Below are 6,574 nucleotides of genomic sequence, written 5' to 3' on the forward strand. Positions count from 1 at the left end.
TGTTTACGCAACACATTGTTTATTGAATTTGTAGGAAATCAAGTGTCAAATATCTACAATGGATGCCCAAAGAATAGTTGAGGCAAAACAGAAATAAAAATCTCTAAATTTAATCTTCACCTTTCACACTTGTTATTGGTCCAACATCATCCATAACTCAAGCAAAAAGAAAAAATCTTGGTTCTGGAAAACTGGTTATTGGTCAGTCAGAAAGTCATCAACACAAGCAAGATAATTTTCACAAATTATTTCCAAACTAAATGCATACAGTTTAAACACCCAAGTCCAAAAGTGTCGTCAATAAAGAAATCATTAAACAGACTATAGACGTAGAAAGTGATATCAGTTAACAACTTAACTTGGCTGTTATTCGTTTACTAGAAAATCGTAAAATAATGGATCAAATTGCAGAAGAGGACATTATTTTCAATGTACTTCCTATCATATTGCAAAATGTAATGAATGACAACAACAACAAAAAATTGGGAGTTGAAAAGGTAAAGCTTGAAAACGAAAAGAGTATTAATCACAAATATGTGGATATTGATCTATCTAGCATTGATACGATTGGGCTCACGGTATTACAACAATCTACCAATGATGTAACTACTCAAAGTGTTACCAGCGTGATGGCAAAAGGTAATAGGTTGAAGAGGAAATTAAAAAAAATACAAGACATTGCAAATCCATCTCCTCTATTAATGACTCCACTAGCAGGTCACCTTCATCGTCAAGTCTTGTTGTTGCAACACCATAAACATTCAACAAGGCTGTGAATATGCTTAATGCAGTGAAGACATATATCCTTGAGAACATATGTGAAAGATTAGAAATTATTGAAGATATATGGCAATCAATTCTCGATTTAATGCATTTGTAAGAGAAAATAACAAAATTTATGAACTTGGTTAATAGTAATATTACAAAAGACAATCAATTGGTTGACAATGAATTAAATATTTTTAAGCATAGGATAGTAATACTCTTTGATTTCGAAAACAAAACCAACAATTACCAAATGTTGAACGAGTGAAGCAATTGGAAGTTGGATGGGCGGAAAGGGTCACTACACTTGAGAATATCAAGTCTGCTTGTAGTGAACTATCCAAAAGGAGATATGATGCATATTTTAGGGAAATGGACATTATAAAAGGCTTAGACGGTCTAGGCATGCTGCAAGATTCTAAGTTAATATCAAAAAATAGAAAATAGCAGCAGAGTTTGATAGCATCATTGGTTTTATTGTAGAACATATTGACACATGGATAATTAGTTTTTCTAAGGTCAATAAGCATAATACTAGGTCAGTTGTCAACGTGCAGGAAGAAACTAGAGAAATTGAAAAATAGATTTTCACCAAAAACGTGAAAATGGAAGTCATAGTTGCCCCCAACAATGACTACATTAAAACAACGGTCAATGTATTTCTTCAACGAGTCATGGACTCATAATACATCTTACAAATTGTTGTTTTCTAGCTACAGATATTGTTCAAGGAAACAGAACACCAATTTCTGCTACAACAAATCCATTTACTTTACAGTTTTCTTTGGACAATTGTGATTCTACTTAGAAATTTTGTCTTTGAAGACCATGTTTTGAATATGCTCTCGTATAAATCTGAGTTATGGCCACACTCATTGACATTTTATTCTGACATAGTGTTTTCTATAAATTTCCAAAAATATGCTTTCATATTTTCTGTTACATTTAGTGTTGTGTTGTTGCTTTAAATGAAATTGAACATTTGGCAATGATTTGGCATTCTAGACATATATCTCTTAATAATAGAATACTACAACGAAAAGTTCCGCTCAGCACAACAACTTGCTTCTGCATAGTCAAAGCTTTACACAAGGAATATCATACTTAAAAAAACTATAAATCCAAAAATCATAGATATAAATTAAATTAAATTAGTTTTGATCTTGTTGAGAAAAATTGTTTTTAATGCCTATGTCTTGAATCTAAACATGTTGTGAACTAGTTGCTATTTACAAATTGAACTGCGGGAAATATTTTACACAAAACCACTTGACTAGATCGGTTTTATGATCAAGTTTTTTAATTGTATTCGACCATATGCTTTGAAACTTTGTTTTATATCTCATATTGCATTATTGATTAAAATAAAAATTAACATTATTGCTAATTATAATTCATGTGAGTTAATATTTGATTAAATTGTTTAATCATGAACTGTGAATGTTTCCAACGATGTGAAAATTGAATTTTCTAATCTAAAATATTAACAATAAAAGATTTTAGTGCAAAGTGCGAAGTTCCACACAAAAATACTTTCTACGTCCATTGAACTTCCTTCGTACAAACAAAGCTTTTGTTCAATAAAATGTAGTTTTGTACATAACTTTCTGTGCATTCCGAATAAGTTTTACTCAATTGACTATAGATATATATTAACTATAATTAAAGTATTAGCAATAAAAGCATTTCGTGCAAAGTTTGTGCAGTCAAAGCTATACGAAGGTGTCTTTTTTGTTCTGAAATTACTAGATGACCTACGTTTTATTGAATTGGGTGCCAATATGCATTATTTTTAACTAAAATATCAGTTATAATATTAGCATTTAGTGCAAAATGTGGAAATTTGCACAAAGAGCACTTCCACAAGAGCCTAAACAAATAGACATTCGAAATATTAAAAAATAAGCATTATTTACAATTGAAAAATATTGGCAATAACTTCACATATGTCTCTAGATATAGCGTGTCCGGAGGAAGTTGTGCAGACATTGTTGGGTGGAGCAACTAGTGCGAAACAAGCATGGGCTAAGAAAATTTTGAACCTTTTCAAAATGAAACTTGAATGACACTAAGCACTTACATGTTAATTGATGGAGTAGCAGTTAAAATATCCTTTTCGAGGTGTGGCATTTATATAAATTCTATTTTTCAAATGCAAAACTAAATTTAACTTCCTAAAAAAAACCACTTGAATGCTAAAATAGAATTGTGCATTATGTTATGCTTTGTTCTACTAAACAATAAAATCTAGCAATACAACAACAAACTGCCACATGCCAACTAGGTGCTTCTCCTTTTTGGCGTTATTTTCTAGGTTTATTTTACATGCAAGATTCCAAAGCTAGCTTCTGTTGTGCAGAGGAAGTATGTGTGGAGGAATTTGTGCAGAGGTGGCTATTCGAAGGAAGTGTGTGCAGAGAACAAATTCTCACTGTGTGGAAATATTTGTGTGAGGAGAATCAATTAATAAGTAGTAGAGGTAGGGACTATGTTGCATCATATCTCCTCATTATATTTATTATCTTAATAAAATTCTTATCAGTATTGTATGTAAACTCAAATGTCAATGATTGATCAAAGGGTGTTATCGAGTGTGGTTTTCATTGTTGTTCTGATAGTGTGAAGTGTGAGGACATGTGAACCCCATTTAATTAGTTGTAGAGACATGGGGATATGCATTATTTATTGCTAAAATGTTAGCAACAATATCATATAAGTTCAAGAGTTTCCTCGGTCTTATTGCGAACACCAAATATATATTGTTTAATACTAAAATATTAGCAATAGAAACCTTTAGTGCGAAGTGCATCATTCTGCACATTTAAATCTTCCTCCACACAATAGCCTTCTTATGAACTTTCGCAGGGCAAATTCCTTATTTGAAACATATTTAAAGATACGAAAATAATGATAAAGTGATAGTATGAAGTGTGATGAAATGTGGACCCCATTTAATTAGCTACAGAGACAGGGGGATATGCATTGTTTATTGCTAAAATATTAACAACAATATCCTATAGGTCGAGCAATTGCCTCGGTCTTATTACGAACAACAAATATACATTATTTAATACTAAAATATTAGCAATAAAAACCTTTAGTGTGAAGTGCAACATTCCGCACATTGAAAGCTTCCTCTGCAAAATAGACTTCTTATGCACTTTCGCAGAAATTCCTTATTTGAAACATATTTAAAGATACGAAAATAATCATAAAGATATAGCATGTGCGGACGAAGCTTTGCAGACATCGTTATGTGGAGAAAGCAAAGCAAAACAAGCATAATCTGACACAAAAATGTGGGAAAAATATGCACTCACAACCACACCCACATTCAATATTAATGCTGTTTTTGTACATAATCACTTAAATAGCAGTAGTTATAACTAAAATATGAGCAATAATATTAGCAGTTAGTACAAAGTGCATATATCTGCTTGCACAAGAGCTTGAAGAAATAGATATTCAAAATATTTACAATTAAAATATTAGCAATAACTTCGTATACGTCAATGGTTTACTAAAATAACTACTTTCTCTAGTATAGTCTACCCATGCACTGAGACAGAAATGTGGGAAAAATGTGGACCCCACTTAATTAGTTGTAGAGATAAACAAATACACATTATTTATCATACACTGAATGCTGCCTCCACATGAGAACTTTCTTCTCACAAATTAAAATATTATTAATAAGATGGGGGGGGGAGGGGGAGCGGGCACACTACACAAGTCGTTGTGCGGAGATACTTTTACAAATTTCTAAATAGTATATTATATGAATGTTTACGGCGTACAAGTTATGTGCAGGAGAACAAGGAATATTATCATTTTTCATTGTCCAGATTACGAAGTTTGTGCGAAAGAATAGTTGCTTAGGGGTTTTGATTGTAGAGTTATGTATCTTTGCAAAATGATTAATATTGTTAGTTTCCACTATGCGAGGTGGTACATAGCGTATTGTTCCAATGTTCAAATTTTCCCAGGTCATCTAGCCTTAATTTTCCTTATCGGATATAATCAATTAAATAATAATGTAAGCATAATTAATGTTTTTGGAGCAAATATGTCTTATTTAATACTAAATAAAGTATTAACAACAAAAATCCTTTTGTGCTAAATGAGATGGTTCACACATTAAAACTTTTCTCTGCACAATACATCTCATCCGCACTTCCACACATATGCCTAATTATTTACAATTAAAATATTATCAATAATATAAACATAAAGTACTCATTTTAATACTAAACTATTAGCAATAAAAAAACCTTTAATATGAATATAGTTTGAAAAGATTTATGCAAACAAAATCAATTAAATAGCGATAGAGACAAAAACAACCGTACAATGAAAGCTTGAAAGTTTCTTCCGCACAATGGACTTTTTAATTATTATCTAGGGAAGGAGTTGTGCGGGGATGGTTATTCGTGTGTGGAGGTTATGCGGAGAACAAATTCATGTGTGGAATTTGTGCGAGATGAGGAAAATGCAGAGGAGCCTTTTAATTGTAATGTGTTTTGATATTGGTTTTAATTCAGTTGGTTGAATGTGGAAGTGCATAAAATAAAAACTTTAGAGCTTAAATGACAAAACAACTAGTTGTGCAAACAAAGATTTGCAGACCTAAAATAAGATGTTGCAAGGTCGTTTTCATTATGTGTCACTAAGAAGCTCATATACTAATCAATAAAGGTAAGCTAATCTATTATGTTTGTATTTGATGTCATACCAAAGCATTACACAAATAGCTTAAGCACAAGATCCATGGTAGAGTTATCCTCTTCTATTCACAGTGTTGATTCACTAATCCACATGTGTTGACTAATGGTAGATGATGTAACATAATATGCTATAGATTATAGTATATGTTATACTGCTAGATATGATTAAAATGAAATGTGAATCTTGCATTAACGATTCACCTTTGTCGATTTCTGATTCGCATTTTCTAGTTTCTTACCTCATGAACTTGTTTTGTAAGGCTCATTATGAGGACAAGTGCATATGCTTTGCATTGTTATCCTTTACCAATAAATAGTTTCATTTTAATTTATTTTAACTAAAAAAAAAAATTATTATGAATAAAAGACAAAATGGTTACTAATTGTGCGAAAGAAGTTGTGTGGAGGTGACAATAACGAGAAAATGCAAGTGCAAAAAACATTCTTGAATAAGGATTTAATAACGTATATACAAGAAAATGACTAGATGTGTGGAGAAAGCTATCTATAAAAACATTGAAAGCTTCCTCTACACAATACAACTCATTTGCACTTTTGCACATATGCGTAATTATTTACAATTGAAATATTATCAATAATTGTGCAGAGCTATTTATATTATTTTATTATTGGAAAATGAATATGACCTTACTAAGAAAACACTATGCAAAAAAAATAATTGTTTTTATTTTATTTTATTATTGGAAAACAAATACATCATTACCAAGAAAACGACTAATAACTTTTGTGCGAGAAACTTAACCTATCGTGTGGAAGCGAGAAACTTTGCTTATTGTGCGGAGCTATTTATTTTATTTTATTATTGAAAAATGAATATGTCATTACTTTTATTATTGGAAAACGAATACATTACCAAGAAAACAACTAATAACTTTTGTGCAAGAAACTCAGCCTATTGTACAGAGCTTATAGCATATTTTGTAGAACTTAAGCTCATTGTGCGGAGCTTATAGCCTATTGTGTTTAGTTCATTGTGCAGAGCTTGTAGCTTATTGTGTAGAACTTAGCTCATTGTGTGGAGCTATTTATTTTGTTTTTTTATTGGAAAACAAATATGTCATTAA

This window comes from Pinus tabuliformis, chromosome 7, assembly GCF_031772625.1.
Source record: "Pinus tabuliformis cultivar Carrire ecotype Pingquan chromosome 7, CPIR1, whole genome shotgun sequence".
Lineage (NCBI taxonomy): Eukaryota > Viridiplantae > Streptophyta > Pinopsida > Pinales > Pinaceae > Pinus > Pinus tabuliformis.